We start from the raw sequence: 18,577 nt of genomic DNA on the forward strand, positions 1-18,577 counted from the left end.
TACGCTCTTACAAACAAACAATGTGGCCAAGAGCATCCTCACACGCATCCTTGATTCTTTTCTCAGATTAAATTCCTAGAAGTGGACTCCCTAAGGGCAAGGCCGTGCAAACTTTGAAAGCTTTGAAATGTGTTTCCAAATGGAGGGACGGGCAGGCAGTTAAGGCTGAACATGCCAGGCCGGCTTCAGGCCTGCTGCTACCAGGGGGGAGCAGACACGGAGAGAGGGGCAGCCTGGAAGAGGACAGGCGCACCCCGCTCTCAGCCTGGGCTATGGGTTTCCAAGGTGGGGCAGAAGGTCGGCTTTGAAGACCCGTGTCCTCAAAGTGGTTCCAGCAGCAGCGTCAGCTGGGGGCTTGTGAGAACTGCAGATTCCCGAGCCCCAAGCCGGCTGACTCGGAAACTCCGGGGATGAGGCTTGCAGTCTATGTTGCCACAGCCCTCCAGGTGATCTTGATGGCGCTAAAGCGTGAGAATTACTGCTGCAGACCAGGGGTGGCCAAACTTTTCCTGTAGAGTCGCACAGGCACTATCCCAAGCATTGTGGGCCATATACTCTCTGTTGCAACTACTCAGCCCTGCTTCTGCCTGGAAACGGCCACAGATAACATATAAACAAATGAGGGCGGCTACGTTCCAATAAATCGTTACATACACTGGCATTAGAATTTTACATTATTTTCACATGTCACAATCTTCTGATTTCTCTTCATCCATTTAGACATGCAAAAGCCATTCTTCGGTAGCAAATTGCACACAGTCTGTGGGCGAGATTTGCCAACCTGCTCTAGACCCAGGTATGGTTCTAGGCTCAGAAGAAGAGGAACAGAAACTCGAACCCACAACTCCCTGACTCCCAAGCCGGTGCACCTTCCATGAGGCTATCCAGCCTTGCGACATTGACAGAAAAACTCTCTGGGTCTTCTTGCCCTTGTCTGTAAAATGTGCGTTGCAAACCCCTGTTCTCCGGCGAATTACTTAACCTTTCTGGGTACAGTTTCCTCATCTGTAACATGGGGGTGATCATCATATCCACCCCCAAAAGCTGATAAGTGTTGAAATGAGATTCTATGTGCAAAGCCCACAGCACACAGGAAGTCCTGCACCAGTATTAGCTCCTGGTGGGTTGTGATGGGAACTGAGGTGCTGGAAGGGGCAGGGTTCCTCAAACTTTAATGCGCACCTGGAGGCGGTAAAACGCGTATTCTAATTCGGGAGTCCTGGGAGCACTCTGGAAGTGGCCAGGGCTCGGAACACTGGTTCAGCTCGCTGATAGCCACGAACTGGATTTCTTTCACACATGGGCAAGCACTTGGTGATTAACCTCTTACGGTTATTGCTGCCACTGTGGTCGTGGTGATTACGTTCTGATGGTGGTGGTGAGCGAGTTCACAGGCAGACAAAGGAAAGGACAAAGGGCGGGCAGTCGGCTTCCTGCCACGGAGCGCTGCGGGCCTCGCCCCGTTTCTCCTCCACATCCTCGCCTCTCTGGTCTGCTGGCAACAGGGCACCAGGTGCCCTGCCTTAAACCACCCCTCACCCAACGCACACACAAACACATGCCCTCCTTATAGAGCAAGCTGCAAGCTGCGTTTATTTTTGCACGTAGCCAGGAGGCGTTCTCAGAGACAACCCTGTTGGCCAGATGCAAGAGAAAAGGGGGGTGTTTGTTCAAGAAATCCGGCAGGGCCCACCCACAGAGGGACACCCACAGTGAGGGGACCCGGTAGAGCTGGAAGCATCCCGGATGGCTAGTCAAGAGCTCCCACTTCTGGGCTGGCCTCAGAACCTGACTTACTGTGTGACCTCAGATGAGTTGCTACCCCTCTCTGAGGCTCAGACTTCCCCACAGAAGAGGAGGTTGAACTAGATCAGCGGCATTAGGCTCGCTTGAGACAACACAGCTTCTCAGGCCCCCCGCCCCAAACCTATTGATCAGAAGCCTAGCAGAGCTCGTGATACCCTTAGGAAAAGGGGGAAGAGCTCTGACAGGGTCACGCCCAGGGAGGAAGCTGGGGCCACGTCCCCCAACACACCTCACTTATCCGACAGCCCCACCTATGCAGAACACAGCGAGGACACAGGAGGGAACAGAGGAGGCCAGACAGGGACGTGTCACAGCCCAGAGAGCCCAGAAGATTCATGTTTATTGGATGGATGAATGAAAAGCATGGGCGTATGGATTCATTAATTGATTGATGAATCTTTCTTACTCCAGAGCATACAGGACTCGAAGACAGATATACATAATATATGTTCAGTAAATAGTCCAGTGGAAGGAAGAAAGGCAGAATGGGAGGAATGTCAAAATTTTGTCCTGCCTGGAAGGAGAGGCCATGTAATAATGTTTCGTGGGCCCTTGGCACAATTTGGATGGGAAGGCTTGGCATCTCCAGGGGAAACAAAGGCAAGCAGGGAGAAAAGTAACCGAGGTCATGAACGGGCCCATTAAATTCTCACAACAGGGGCGCCTGGGTGGCGCAGTCGGTTAAGCGTCCGACTTCAGCCAGGTCACGATCTCGCGGTCCGTGAGTTCGAGCCCCGCGTCGGGCTCTGGGCTGATGGCTCAGAACCTGGAGCCTGTTTCCGATTCTGTGTCTCCCTCTCTCTCTGCCCCTCCCCCGTTCATGCTCTGTCTCTCTCTGTCCCAAAAATAAATAAACTTTGAAAAAAAAATTATTAAAAAAAAAAAAATTCTCACAACAACCCCCACCCCGACATGGGTGCCGTTGCCCGCATTCAGAGACAAGGAGACTACGGCTTATTCCCCAACCCCGAGGCAGCAAACTGAGGCTTGAGAAACCTCCAGAGGGATGCACCTGCCGCAGGCATGCAGGTCTGTATGGAACACAGTTTCCTGAGAGCCTCCTTCCTCGCTTCCGTTCCTGACCTTCCTGCCTCCCCCACCTTGTGTTCCCGTTGTCTGTCCCAGAGTCTCCTCTTCTGTGCCATCTCGTCTGTGTTGGACCCTGTGAGCTCTCACAGCATCTGGGGAGCAGGAGGGACGTAAACAGGCTGACGGCAGAATGAGGGCAGAAGAACCAACGTGTGCCGGGCCCCGGGCCCCGTGCTCTGTGCACCTTCCCTCACTGGCTTCTCACGGGGGCCCCGCCAGCTTCAAACCCAGCCTTGCTGATGGACCTTGGGCACGGAAGTTACCCGAGCTCTGAGTTGTTGCTTCCTCAGCTGTAAAATGGAGCCGGATTAGCTAATATTGGTGCGAGCACTAATGAGCCAACGTTTGTAAAGCGCCTACCTGGCCCATAGTAGGCACACAGCCAAGAGAGGCTGTGACAAAGAACCACGTGGCACACCTAATACATAGTAGGTCCTCAACAAACGTTAGCACGGTCACCTGTAAAGTGAGACTGGTGGTTTCTGTGAGGTTCCTGTGGGTGAGCTGCAAGAAACAAAAAGCTCCACAAACGGGAAGGCTCTGAGTCGGCCGGTGGCTAGGGAGTGTGGGCTGCACCCCGCCGTGGCGCAGACCTGTCTGTGGGCTTTGGTTCCTGAGTCAGCACCTCTGGGGCCATTCTCCCTACAGGCCCGGGTGTCCCTGAGAGAAACAGCTGGGCCCTTGTTAAAAAGGAGTCTGCACACCTTGTTAGGAACACGGCTGCTAATGTGACTAAAGACGGTACATAAATGTCAGCTCTGCCGGGACCCACCCCGGCTGGTTTCCCCGGGGAAGGAGACCTAAAAAATAGGTCTTCGTTCCTAAGTCCGTCATGGCTTAAGCCGTGGACAGCTCGTACACAGTGGTTTGTAGGGAGAGGAGCTGGTGCAGAGCCTGTGAGGAGCAGCGAGCAGGGCGGTCTGCCTCCAGCCAGGAGATAATAGCGTGAGTTGGAGTCACCTCTCCCCTTAGAGCCTATGTCCTCATCGCTCAAATGGGGACAATTAAAAAGATAAAAGAAATTAAGAAGATAAAAATCACGGTTATAAGGTACCCAGGGTAGTGCCTGGCACAAAGGAAGGGCTCACTGCAAATCAGGAAAACAAAAACACGGACGCTGGGAAATCAAGCTGCACGCTTTGTATGCAGAGGTGCTCAGTGAATATCTGTTTAATTGGATCCAAGCTAGTAAGGACTTTGAGATCCTCATGAAATGACATTAAAAACAAATCATGGGAGGGAGGGGGCTCCTGGGTGGCTCAGATGGTCGAGCATCAGACTCTGGATTTAGGCTCAGGTCATGATCTCATGGTTTGTGAGATTGAGCCCTGAGTTGGGCTCTGTGCTGACAGCATGGAGCCTGCTTGGGATTCTCTCTCTCCGTTTCTCTGTTCCTCCCCTGCTCACGCTCTCTCTCTCTCTCTCTCTCTCTCTCAAAATAAATAAATAAATAAAGTTAAAAAAAGAAAACAGGTAATGGGGGCAGATAAGGTTCAGAAGCACTGGTCCCAGAGTCATTGACTTGCTGTGTGACCTCTGGTAAGTGACTCTACCCTCTGGGACTCAGCTTCCTCATCTGTAAAATGGGGGGCTTATCCCTGGCCTGCTGGACTCTTTTGGAGCACTGTGATTAAGCCAAAGACTGGCCTGCCAGGTCCTTCCTGGCCCTGATGAACAGGGCATAGAGCGTGCTTGGATTTTGGTGCTCCCCAGGTCTGGGTTTGAATCCTGACCTCCTTCCATGAGCCACGGGACTATGAGCCAGTCCCCTCACGTCTCTGGGCCTCCATATTTGCATCAGCAGGACTGGGCATTTAGATATTGCCAGGCCCCCAGAGACAGCCTGGTGTAGAAAAAGAGCACTGGACTGGCAGTCAGAGACCTGGGTTCAAGTTCTGACCTGGGCATCTACTTGGCATGTGGCTTTGTGAACCACCCTTCCCCTCTCGAGCCCCAGTTTCCCTATCTGCAGCACAAGGAGGCTAGCCCAGATGATCTCTAGGTCACTTGAGCTCGGGCACATCAAATTTCTTCCAGGACGTGAAATTACGGTTGGGATCGGGCTATGGGGAAAAGGCAGTTTAATGATTAACCAAAGGGCAGAAATGCGTGGCAGGAGAAGTCCCTGGATGTGTTTGGAGTTCCCCCAGCAGCGCTGAAAGACACACCCAGAGCAAGGAGTGAGCTCCCTGTGGTACAAGCCCAAGTTCCAGATAAAGGAGGAAAAAAGCTCCCGATGAAAGAAGAAACCTGTATCCCAGACCCAGGAATGGCGGGATGAGGGGAGGGGAGGGGAGTGAAGATTCCATTCACAAACTGCTTCTTAATTTCAGAAGAGACAGCTAGCATTGTCTGGCTCCTCCTTTGTTCCAGGCTCTGTTTTCAACACTCTCTATATCTTTGCTTATTTAATTCCCATGCGGCACTCACTGGTATTGTGTCCATTTCGCAGCTGTGGAAACTGAGGTAGAGGGAGGCTATGTAACTTGGCCAAGACCTCATAGCTAGTACATGGCAGCTGCGACATGGACTAAAACAGTGTGGCCCCTGAGCTGCTCTCCAGAAGTATTGATGATGAATCATTTAATGAGCACCTACTGTGTAACAGGCTCTAAATATTCATCATCATAGAATGATCTCTAGTCATTGTAATTGTAAGAGCATCCTTATGAAGATGGCGTTCCATTAATCAAATTTTGCTGACGAGGAAATGAAGGCCGAGAGCGATGAAGTGTCTGCCCCTCATCAACAAGCTGGAATGTGGCTGAACCGGGATTCTGACCCAGATCTGTTTGTGTCCAGGGCCTGTGCCCCTTCTACGCCACCAGGCTGGACAAGACGCCTCCCCAGAAAGCCTGAGGGGGTGCTAAAGCAGGTATCAGGAGAGACACAGCCATGGCTGTGTAGAATGTGATGAACGCCCTTCAAGCCTTACCCCAGGGCCAGAGAGGAGGGGCCCAGGGCACAGCCAGGTGATGGGGAGACCCCCACAAAGGAAGTTGGGAGCTTTGAAGAGCTGCTGTGAGGTTCACACAGCATCAGTCATGATGGCAGGTGTCTTTATTGAGTGCCTGCTGTGTCCTGGGATCACACTACATTCTTTGTATTTGTTGTCACTGAGTTCTTATCTGTGATGTATTATCATCCCCATTTTATGGGTAAGAAAACTGAGGTGTAGGTGGAGTCATTAGTCCAGGGGCACACACTTAGCAGAAAGCAAACTCAGGTCCCTGTGTCACAAAGCCAGTGTGTTTCAACAGGGCAAATCTTCCCTCCCAAGTTCAAGTGTTCACCAAAAGCACAAAGAATCTGGGGCATGGCCAGTACCCCACAACGTGGGAGCCCATCCTGCCCCCTTCTGGCTCTCTCCCAGGGCCGTCAAAGGGTTAACTTTCCTACAGTCCCTCATCATCCCTGTCAAACCCGTCCTCTCCCCCTGCATTATGAGGACCAGACCAGCTCCTTGCTCCCGGCAGCTGATGGGCTCTCTGCTCAGTGGTTCGCGCTCCAGATATTAAATTACTCATAAAATATTTGGCCTGTCCCCAAAGTGGCTGCTGCCTCCTCCCTGCGCCTGCCACTCACCGCCCCCCCCCACCCCGCCCCGATCCGACCAGGTCAAGTTCTTCAGTGTGGGGAGGAGGCTTAGAGGATATGAACCGAACGTCACGCAGAATCAGTCTATGCTGGGAAATTGGGGAGCCCAGGAGGGAGGAGGCTCTGGCAGGGCTGGGTATTTTCAGGGGCTGGAATCCTGTCTGTGACCCTCATTCTGGGTTCCCCAGGCCTGGCCTGAACAGACCGCTCCCCCAAATCCTCATACTGAAGGGTATGAAGAACCCCGAACTCCTGACCACCCCAAGTCCCTCAAGGCAAGGCCAAGGGTGACCTAGAATAGGTTCCCATTGTCTGAGGGGCAAGTGGTCTCGCCTCTTCTCCTCCCTCCCCCACTCGGTTGTCATGGCAACCACCGTGGGGGGTGGGAGGCTGGACCGCTCATCTCCTGGCCAGGCTACCCAGCATGCTCTGCTTTCACCCAGTTTTCTCCCTCGCTGCCCTTCGGCAGGCAGGGGGGTGGGGTCAATCCTGCCCTGTCACCAGCCTACGGAGGGTTCACATCCCAGGGTCACCACCTCCAGTCCTCTGCCTTTAGGCGGGAGGTTTTCCTGCACAGCCCTCAGGAATGGGACTTTTATGAATGTGGTTTGACAGAGAATGATTTGGGGGGTCTCTTTCGAGCCCCCTGGAGTTAATGAAGTCAGTTAAGCCCTGGGATTAGAAGGTCGGGGTCATGGGTACAGCCCATGTTTGCAAAGTAACACCCCACCCCACCCCTAGCTCCCACCAGCTGTTTCAGAAATGCCTGATGCTGGTTGTCTAGGGAACTGGCGAAGGGGTGTGGATGGGGCCTGGCAACCCCATCCCAAGTACCACAGTCATAGTCCCGTAGAACACACACCCTGCGGCCTGGCCATTGGGAGCCTCACCTCTTTCTTCCTGTCCAGCGGAAGACATATTTTCGTAATAGTAGCACCTGTATCAGCAAGTTCTCATCACCCCGGCTTAGGGTTTCATAAATTTGACACCCAAATAAAATTGGGCTTTGGCCTGTATCACAGCTCCTCGTTTCGGGGTACACCGCCACCAGGTGGCAGCAGTCACTGCCGAGGTGTAAGGTTTCCCTGGGATTCCAGAAGGTGATTTTCCAGTTTATATTCCTCCACCGCAACCTATAAAATATAATGCTGTTGCTTTTTTTTTTTTAACCTTTATATTAAGGTTACAGGATTTTATAAGTAGCCGAAGTGAAGCAGACTTTAAACAAACTACATTTTGGCATTTAACAGCAGAGAGCACAGACTCAGGAACCAGACTGCCTGACTTCCAACCCTGGCTCAGCCACTTGCTAGCTGTGTGCTTGGGCAACTTGCTTACTCTGTCTGTGCCTCAGCGTCTTTCTCTGCAAAATGCAGATGATAAAAAGTATCTCCCTCATAGGGTTGTTGTGAGGACTTAACAAGTGAATGCACGAAGTGCTTAGAACGGTGCCTGGCACCGCGTTAAACTCTTAAAACACGTTGGCTATTAATATTTAAAGGTGATGCATGAGAGCAAAGTTTCAAAAATAATTTGTATTCTGAGATTCATAGGCATATCGTTCTCTATTCGGTCTTTTATCTGGTGATTTGTTGCAGGGCGGCACTCCCAGGCGTCCACACTCTGCCTGGATCCTGCCTCCAGCTGGCTCAGCCCCACATTCAAGACCATAGCCTAATGCTTTCACCTCCTAAGTGTCTGTGAGACCCGGCCTGTCCACTCCAGACTCACTCACACCCTAATTTCACTCCCGAACCTCTGCCACCACCCCCTGCCTCCCGCCCTGCTCCGTGCAGAGCCCTACCTCCTCACTGTGGCCACAGTGATTTTTCTAAAATAAAAGTACTCCCCTGCTCAAATACCCTGCATGGCTCCCCAGCACCTCAAGAATAAAAGTCCAGGCTCTGTAGCTAAGTCTCGCTCTACTCCCCTTCCCATTCCAGCCTCATCTGCCTCCCTTTGCTGTGCTCCTGATCCAGCAGCCTCCTTTCAGTCTCCCAAAGCCTCAGGCTCTCTCCAGCTCTGCAGCCTATGCGGGCACGGCTCCCTCTTCCCCCATCTCCTCTCTCTCTCTCCCCTGCTCGCTCAACTTCAAGACCTGGCTCCTCTCTCTGCTTCTCTGGGCAGTCTTTCCTGATCCCTCTGCAGCCTGCAGACAGGGTGAAGACCCTTCTTTGCCTGTCCTGACCTGTCTGCCTGCCAGAAAGGGCCCGTCTTGGTCCATCTGTACCCTCGGACATGCCCTGCACACGGCAGGCCCTCCGCGAAGCTCGGGGGAACAAACCCAGGATGGCCAACCCATCCTATTCAACCTAAAATGTCCTCTTTCCCATTTTCTCTGTCCTAGTACCTTCCGTTCATCCCCCCCGGGCCTGGCTGAACGTCACCTCCCGGAGCCTTTTGGTAACCCTGGTCCACAATTTTATCCCCGCGTGGAATATTTTACTCCCTTCCCTCCTCCAGCAGGCAGAGGCAATAGGCATGAACTCAACACCTATAACTCCACAGCTGAACCCCCAGGCCCTAGAAGACTGCCAGGCACACACTTGGGGCTCAGGAAACTTATGTCAAACAAACGACCAGACAAATGACAGGATTATAGTCTAGACCAATGATTTTCAACTGAGGTGGTTTTGCCCCCCAAGGGGCCATTTGGCAATGCCTGGAGACACTTTTGTCACAGCAGTTGGGGGCTGCGGGTGCTGCTGAGATCTAGTGGGGAGAGGCCAAGGATATGGGTAGTCCTCCCACAATGCACAGGACGGCCTCCACAACAAGGCATTATCTGCCCCAAAGCGTCAGTAGTGTTGAGACTGAGAAACTCTAGTCTGGAGCCTGTTACATTCCAGTCTGTCCCCCTTGCACACGGAGGGCCCTTGAGGGGGAATCTGATCTTATTTTCTCTGTTTCCTCAGCATCCACCAGAAAGTAGGGGCTCAACAACTTTCTTAAATAAAAATTTTAAGTACATTCTCTCCTCAGTGAGATACTTCCTATCCCTTTCCTCTCCCCAGCTGCCACCTCTCGCGTGGAGCCTGGTCTCAAACGCGGTCGTCAGGTGCCCCTTTCTGGGGCCCCTCCCTGGTCTCCAGGCTTCAGCTTCCCAAGTGCCTCCAGCCTCTGCTGGCCCCAATCTTTCTTTTCTGAGGTTCCCCTGATCCCCACACCCAGGAGGAATGGGCCCGCGGAAAAGGGAGAGCCCATTTCCGTGACAGAAGGGAGCTTTGCTGGGTGCTGGGGGCCCTGGGAGCAAGAACCGGTAGGGCACTGGCTTGCTGCGAGACTTGGCTAAGTTCTAACCGCTCCGGGCCTCAAACTCTCAGCGAGGGGACGAGAGGGGACGCGGGCCCTCTCTGGACCTGCCCTAGGCATCCCCGTACTCCCTGCGTGGGAGAGTGCTCTGGTCCTTCCCAGAGCCTGGGTGCTCCGGCGCACATGGGGTGCCGCCGCCGTCTCCAAGGGCGCCGCTGTCAGCTGTGACCCCTGCGCCCCGAGAGGCAGTCAAACAAGCGGCCTTTGTGGTCCGGGCGCGGGCGGTCGCAGGGAGCCGCACAAAGGGTGGGAAGAAAGACGCCAATCCTCTTAAGGCCGGCGCTGCGCTTTCCCACTGTGGCCCATCTGCTCCCGGGGAGCCGGGCAGAGCCCGCCGGCCCCACGGCAGAAAGCAAGCAAAAGCTGCCCAGGAATGAAAGACGGGCCTGGGCGGCCCAGATCCCCACGGCAAACACAGGCCTGGCCCGGGGCCTGGGAGGGGGCAGGGCCGAGCCGAGAGGAGAACGTGCTTAAAAGCACCGCCCCAGGAGGGGGACCCCGGGCTAATCCCCGCCTGCCCTGTGCCTTCCCTTCCCACACCCGCGCACCGCGCTGCGGCCAGGGACAGGGGTGGGGGGAGGGGCTGCGATCCGAGGTCCTCCCTCCCGTGCCAGGCTCCCAGTGGGGGCCTTTAAACGCATCCCTCGCGTTTGCCTTGCAGCACCCTGGCCTCAGCAAGGCTGCGCTTGCCCCACGTCACCCGGCTGCTACGCGGCCGGAGCTGGGATCTCAGCTCGGGGCTGATTCTAAATTCGCTCGTCATGTAACTGCAGTTACACGGGCTCTCCAACAGGGGCTCAGCCAGAGCTCTCCAGCCACCTCCGGTTCTCACGGTAACCCTTAGACAGACGGGGAAACTGAGGCCCAGGGGAGGAAGGTGATTTGCCCAGCGTCACAGACCTGATGAAGTCCTGGCTCTGCCCTGCCCTCTGGTCTCAGCCCCCATAACTCCATGTGCAACCTTGGGCAAGCTGGCATCTATGAGCCTTACCCATAAAGCGGGGATAGGGTTAATCGCCTCATAGGGCTGTTTCGAGCCTTAAATTAATTAAACCGTTAGTTACAGTCGCTTAGGATGGTGTCTGGTTCACGTTTAAGTGTCCCACAGTGTTAGCTGTTATTGGTTGTGTTTGCAACAGTTTTGAGGAATGGACAGCTGTTGTTATTTGCCCCGTTTTGTTGATGAAGCAGTTGAGGTTCAGAGGGGGAGGGGGATGAACTTGAGGGTAGGAACAAAACCCGGACCCGAGGTCACCTCTCTGGCTGCTTGTGCAGAACCCCCCAGAGTTGGGGTGGTGCTGGGGGGAGCCCCGGCTTCAGACTCGGCCCGGCCCTGCTGTCTCTGGCTTACATCCTCAGGCTGGTCGCTGCACTCCGCCAGCCCCGCTCTCCTCAAACGTGAAGCGGGCACCTGCAGAGAGGGTCGTTCTGAGGGCTCGGTGAGACGGTGTCTTCAAGACTTTAGTTCCAGGCCTGGCACACAGTAGGTGCTCAATACTGGCAGCCACTGTGGGTATTAAACGGCCCAGAGCAGGATGGATCCCAGAACGGGAAGAAAAGAAAACGAGCTTCTGCCTGTTGATGGCTGGCCCCAAACATTCATCTTTCCCACGGTTGGGATTTGTCTGCGGCAGTGAGGGCGGAGCCGGGCGAGGGGGAAGGAGGCAGCAGGGGGGGCCTGTGGACCAGATGCCCCCACGTCCCACTTCCCACCCGGGTGAGGCCCTGAGCCCAGAAGCAGTGGACTCCAGGATATCAGAGGCCAGATGCTATCCTCTACACAAACACACAGCCCCAGCCCCACTCTGACCGTTTTACAGATGCTAAAACTGAGGCTCAGGGAAGGGGCCATGCCTCTTGGAAGATCACGCAGCTCCTGAGCACAGCCCAGGCCTCCAGCCAGCCTCTCCCCTCCCAGAGGGGATCTGGCTCTGGATCCGCAAGCCTCCCTCCATGCCTTGCCCACTGGGGAGCCACCCGGGGCTCCGGTTGAAACTGGCTGAGTACGCTGTCCCAGCCTGTCCACTCTCCAGCTCCAGAAATGGGCTCTGCTAGAGGATGGAACTGAGTCCATGGTTCTCTCCTCTCTCTCTCCTCTCTGCCTCCCCTCCTGCTTTCTTTCCTACCATTTTTTTTTAAATTTTTTACATTTATTTATTTTTGAGAGAGAGAGAGAGAGAGAGAGAGAGAGAGACAAAACACAAGTGGGGGAGGGGCAGAGAGAGAAGGAGACACAGAATTCAAAGCAGGCTCCAGGCTCTGAGCTGTCAGCACAGAGCCTGACGCGGGGCTCGAACTCACGGACTGTGAGGTCATGACCTGAGCCGAAGTCAGACGCTCAACCGAGTCAGCCACCCAAGCACCCCTTCTTTCCTACCATTTTGCGGCTTGCTTTCCACTTCTCTTTCTCTCTCTTTCTCGCCCTGCCCCACGCCTACCCATGGCACACTTTCCCCAGGAAACCTGGCTGTGTGTCCCTTTCCCTGCACCAGGGGCTCTCCTGAGAGCTCCCCAGACTGGTCGTGTCCCTCTGGGTCATGGTTTGAGGCCAGTTCCAGCCTGCCACCAACCCCAGGCAGCTCTTTGCTCTTCTCATAGGCTCTCTTCCTCTGAGCACCCAGCTGGAGTGCGTGGCCTCGCAAACATTTTGTCCCCAACAACCGGGACCACTGAGTCATTTGAGACGTTGGATAAGAGCTGTATTCACCCTTGGCAATGGTTCTTCTTCCAAATCCTGGTGTCTCTTCCAGCCCTCTCTGGACAAACCTCCCATGCCCTGTGCCCCCAGGAATGCCCATCTCACTCACCCAACCTGACCTCCTGCCCAAAGCTCTCAGACTTTCCCTTCCCAGAGTACGGTGAGCCTTTGGGTCCTCACTCTGATTCACCCCAAGATGTCACCAGCTGACCACAGCATTCTCCGTTAACCTTGGCCTTGGGGGTCATGGGAATAAGGGAGACTAAGAATTAAGCAACCGAGGTTCAAATCCCGCCTCTATCCCATACCTGGTTAAGGGGGTGAGACAAGATACATAAGTCTCCTGGCCTCATTGTTCCTCCTCAGTAAGCTGGGGATAATTGCTGATTTGTAGCTGAAATTTAAGGAGCAGATATTACAAAAGAAGCTGGGGCTAAGGGGACACTTCGCTGACTCCATGGATTCGCTAATTTACATACAACAGAGTGTCTGCTTAGCATGAACCCTTTATACTTATGGAGAAACTGAGGCCGGGAGAAGGAAGGCCACCTGCCAAGGGTCCAACAGCAGTGCCCAGACTTGAATCCTGGCCTGGCTCTTAGCAGTTACTCAGTGCAGACTATCAAAGACAGCCAATTCCAGAAGGGAGATCAAAGGCCTACTTCTTTATTCACAAAGAGAAATCCTCATTAAAACATGGCCAACGGCTGAGGCAGCCAGGGAGACGGGCCACGTATGCACAAAAAGAGAATTAATGATCCCAGGCAGCCCGTGCTGAGCAGCAAGGGAGCCATTCAGAGAGTCTGAGCTGCGGAGAGCCAGGGTCAGGGTGGGGGTGGTCTGGGAGGGCTTCCTGCAGGAGGAAAAGACTCAGGCCAGCCTCATGGGGAAAATAGGATGTATGAGAAGAGGTGACCAGAGCCACCGTTTATTGAACACCTACTGTGTTCTAAGCACTGAAAGGATGTGGAGCCTATCCACATTTCCAGAGGAAAGCACTGAGAGCTGAGGGATTAGTCTGAGTGACATCATTGGGCAAGCCAGGGCCAGACTTTAAAACAGGTCTGGGGTCCCCCACACTTTTGAGCTGTCACCACTAGACTGTGCTGCCCGTGTAGGCATAATGGGTGCATCTAAGGATGAGAAGGGGATGGGAACATGGCCTGTCACCACAGCAATTTGTCAACGCAAGATGCCTGGGAAGGGCCTGGCTGGAATGGCAGGTTGGTGCCAGGCTGAGAAGATGTTCTCTGAGAATGCCAGGTGGGGGATTTGTGCATTCACCCGTTCTTTGATTTGACCAAATGTTTCATGAGCATCTAGTATGCAACAGGCACTGTTCCAGATCCTAGGGACACAGCAGTGACAAAAACAGATGATGCCTGGCCTCACGGAGCTGACCCCTTGGAGAGAAGCAGGGAGAATGAACACACAAATAAGTAAAATCACTTCAGATACTGTATTGATCTCCTAGAGCTGCCGCAACAAACTGCTGCTGACGGGGTGAGTTTGAACAGCCAGAGCATATCAACCCCTGGTCCCCAAGGCCCAGAGTCTGGAACTGAAGTGTGGCAGGTCGTGCTCCCTGTGAAGACCAGGGAGGAACCCCTCCTTGGCCCTTCCAGCTTGTGGAAGGCTCCTGGCCTTTCTTGGCTTGTGACAGCCAATCTCTTCATCTCTCTCCAAGCCATCCCTCAAACGTCTGCCTCTGTCTTCACACGGCCTCTTCTCGGTGTCCTCGCCTCTTCTTATAAAGATTCGCTCCCTTTCACAGAGGAGGAAACCGAGGCTCAGAGAGAAGAAACGACTCACTCCGGGTCACGCAGCCAGGAGATTGGGGCCAAGGTGGAAGCCAAGTCCGATGGATCCCCAAGTGCAACGTGGGTACCCCGGTTCTGCCCTGCGTGTCAGGGGGGGATGGACATTTGTTACTTCCGGGCGGGGAAGGCCTTGGGCTCCACGGGCTTCAGCCTGAGGGAATGGCTGTCACCCGCCTGGGGTCTAGCCCCTTCTGCTGGCAGCAGCCTCCGGGTTTTCCTTGGGGGAACTCCTGTCCCTACTGGCAGTCCATGTAGCTTGGGAGGGGCTGACATTGCTGCCTCCACCCATCCCCCCTCCTGCCCCAAGACTGAGCGCGCAGCCCGGGCCGGGCCAATCAGCACAGTCCATTATTCTTGGGCCATGCTCTCCTGTTCAAGACTCGACTCATGTCAAGGCAACGACAACAGTCTGTCCAGAGTTTTGTGCACAGATATTGAGAAAAGGGAGTCCTCTTTTCACTTGGCTCACTAGGGAGGACGCCATCTTGCCAGCACATGGGAAGACACTGTGTGAGGACAAAGCCCTCGGGGAGGAAAATTGAGGCAAGGTGGCTGCTGACGTCACGTGAGGGCCTGGGTCCAGCTGCCTCAGCGTGGGGCTAGCGCACGGTTGGTTGCCTGAGGAAGGACCAGGGCAGCCCGGGGTTGGCGTTCTTATGAGCCAACGCAACCGTAAGAGACCCCACAGAACAGTATCCGAGAGGAGAGCTGAGGTCAGGCGCACAGCTTCATGCTGGAAGGGCCCACGCTGGGGGTAGCTGGCCCAGCTCCTGCCTCCACCTGGCAAGGTGTCCACATTCTCGAAACACAGCAGCGATTCAAAGATGAGGAGAACCCTCTCTAGTCTCTTCATCACCGAAGGCCTGAACGTGCTCCTCTCCTGAATCTCCCCCATCCCTGGACACATCGGGCACCCCCTCAGAACCCCCACCCAGCTTCTGGGCCCCCAGCTCACCCTTCACTGTGTCCCCTCTGAGCCCTCACTAAGCCTCTCCTTGGCTGTCCCGCGGTGGAGTTGGTTTGGATTATGCATTGCTTGCTCAGCAAAGCTGGGAGGAGACAGACCCCCACAGCCACCCCCCATGGGGGTGCTGGCAGGCTGGGGAACAGGATCCAGGCCACACCCCCCTTCCCACCCCCTCGCCTTGGTCCCAAAACAGCGGTGGGTGCATCCCAGCTCGGAGACCGTCCCCCTGGTCCTCGGTGACACTTCTGCTCCCACACAAACCCATCCCCTCCAAGGCCCAGGTGCCAGTCTGTGGATACTGCACGTGGGGAACCACACTCGGAGCCCCAAAAGTTCCAAACACGATTTATCATCTCCTCCCCAAACTTGCTTGTCCACCAGAGCCCGGCTCGGCAGCCAGCACCCCAGCACCTAAGCAGGCGCCCAGACTATGCATGCCAGCCCCAGGAACACCTGTCAGCCCCACCTCTTCCTCCCTGTCCCCGGGGGGCCCTCAGCCATTGCTCTGCCTCAGCTCCCGGGAGTGGGGGGATGGGATACAAAAGCCGCCTCCTCACTGGCCCCTCTGCCTCCAGGATGCCCTCATCCATTCATCTGCCTCAGAGTGTGGATCCCCAAGACCCCTTCAGGGAGTTTGTGAGATCAAAAGCTTTTCATGATAATAAGCCAGACATCAAAGAGATCCGCAAGAATGTAAAACAATGCCGCTCTGCCCACTAAATACTTTTATATTGGAAAGGACAGTTACTTTTAATTAAAATATATATATTATTGGGACTCCTGGGTGGCTCAGTGGGTTAAGTGTCTGGCTCTTGGTTTCGGCTCAGGTCGTGATCTCACGGTTCGTGGGTTCAAGCCCCACATCAAGGCTCTACACTCTCAGCACGGAACCTGCTTGGGATTCTCTCCCCCTTTCTCTCTGCCCCCCCCCCCAAATAAAGAAACCTTAAATATATATATTATTTATTTTAATGTGTAATGGGTTTGTTATTGCTACTTTGAAGTGGATGAATAAGTAAATATTTCTAAGTTTTCTCAGTTACTAGATTGACCCAAGCCCCCTGACCTTTTTAAAATTCCTCAAAGGTACCATTCCCTCTTTTGTCTTTCGATCTCTGCCCACACTATTCTCTCTGCCCCCAGTACCCTCTTTGTCTTTCATCTGGCTATCGCCTACTCCCTCTTCAAGATTAGAGTCAGGCATCACTTCCTCCAGGAAGGCTGCCCTGATATCTCTCATCTCCGCTGGTGGGCTTCCACTACCCTCACGCTGCCTTCTTTCTTTTTTTTCTTTTTCTTTTTTAATTTTCTTTTTTATTTTTTAAAATTTACATCCAAATGAGTTAGCATATAGTGCAACAATGATTTTGGGAATAGATTCCTTAGTTCCCCTTAGCCATTTAGCCCATCCCCCCTCCCACATCCCCTCCAGCAACCCTGTTTGTCCTCCATATTTATGAGTCTCTCGTTTTGTCCCCCTCCCTGTTTTTATATTATTTTTGTTTCCCTTCCCTTATGTTCATCTGTTTTGTCTCTTAAAGTCCTCATATGAGTGAAGTCGTATGATATTTGTCTTTCTCTGACTAATTTTACTTAGCATAATGCCCTCCAGTTCCATCCACGTAGTTGCAAATGGCAAAATTTCATTCTTTTTGATTGCCGAGTAATACTCCATTGTATACAGATACCACATCTTCTTTATCCATTCAACCATCGATGGACATTTGGGCTCTTTCCATACTTTGGCTATTGTTGATAGTGTGGCTATAAACATGGGGGTGCATGTGTCCCTTCGAAACAGCACACCTGTATCCCGCGGGTAAATGCCTAGTAGTGCAATTGCTGGGTCGTAGGGTAGTTCTATTTTTAGTTTTTTGAGGAACCTCCAGACTGTTTTCCAGAGTGGCTGCACCAGCTTGCATTCCCGTCACGCTGCCTTCTTTCAAGGTACCTGTCACCCTTTATTGAAAGGGTCTGTTTTGGGGGCACCTGGGTGGCTCAGTCAGTTGAGTGTCCAACTCTCGATTTTGGCTCCGGTTGTGATCTCACGGTGGTGGGATCAAGCCCCGAGTCGGGCTCTGGGCTGAGCGTAGAGCCTGCTTGGGATTCTCTTTCTCCCTCTCTCTCTGCCCCTCCCCCACTCGCACGTGCGCACTCTCTCCCTCTCTCTCCCTGTCTCTCAAAATAGATAAGTAAACATTAAAAAAAAGAAAAAGAAAAAGAAAGAAAGGGCCTGTTTCAGTGCAGTCGCGCTCCCCAGATTACGAGCTCCTTGCTCATCTCTGTACCCCTAACCCCTGGCACCAGGCCTGGCACTCAGTGGGTTCTCAGTGAATCCTGCAGCTGAATGAATAGCAGAGTCAGGTGGATAGATATCGGTGGATTCAGATTTTCTAAACCTGTAAAGTCATTATAACTATTAGCAATGGGAAGGAACGTGGAGATGATAGGATAGACTTAATCTCAGAGCTGAGAAGAGCTGCATAACTGACTCATCCAGCCTCCCCATTTTACAGGTGAGAAACTGAGGCTCAGACAGGAGGAGTTACTTCGTGTCACATGGTGGCATGAAACACAAGGAGCCTTTTTATTCTTGACTCATAACCCTGCATCTCTCTCTGTTGACTCAGGGGACCCCAGGATCATGGGAAACCCCCCTCACTTGAACATCAGAAAACTCGGTGTCCATTCTTGGCTGTCCTTAACTTGCTTGGGGAAGAAGCTCCCCACCTCTGTGCACAATAAAGGGCTGGATAGATAAGCTCCAAAATATTTTCCAGTAGAACTGACCAATAAGCCTAATAACATGTCCAACATCCTACAAAGAGATACAAACTAAAACAACAATGAAACAAAAAGCAGTAATGCCCAGTGTTGGCAGGCATGAGCTGAAATTGGCACTCTTGATATTTTGAAAGTGGTGTTCGTCAATACCGTCGAATCCTGTAGCCATAGTCTTTTAAATATGGTATGCATATCCTTTGGCCTCGAGACTTCACTTCTTGAAGGTTATTCTGAGGAAATAATAAAAATTGACTTCAAGAATGTTGTTTATTGTTTATAACGGTGAGGCGGCAAATAAGAGAGAGAGAATAAGTGTCCAATCAAAGGACATTGGTCCTGTCAATCGCCAAATATATACACCATGGAATACTCTCCAGCCACTTGCACTGATGATGTAGCAATGCATATATGGATGTAGAAAAAATGTCGAATGGAAAAAGCAGATTATAAACAACACAGGTAACATGTTGCTGTTAATGTTGTTGTTTTAAAATGTATGTTTGA

Source organism: Herpailurus yagouaroundi, unplaced genomic scaffold, assembly GCF_014898765.1.
Source record: "Herpailurus yagouaroundi ecotype Mexico unplaced genomic scaffold, PumYag 77, whole genome shotgun sequence".
NCBI classification, from domain to species: domain Eukaryota; kingdom Metazoa; phylum Chordata; class Mammalia; order Carnivora; family Felidae; genus Herpailurus; species Herpailurus yagouaroundi.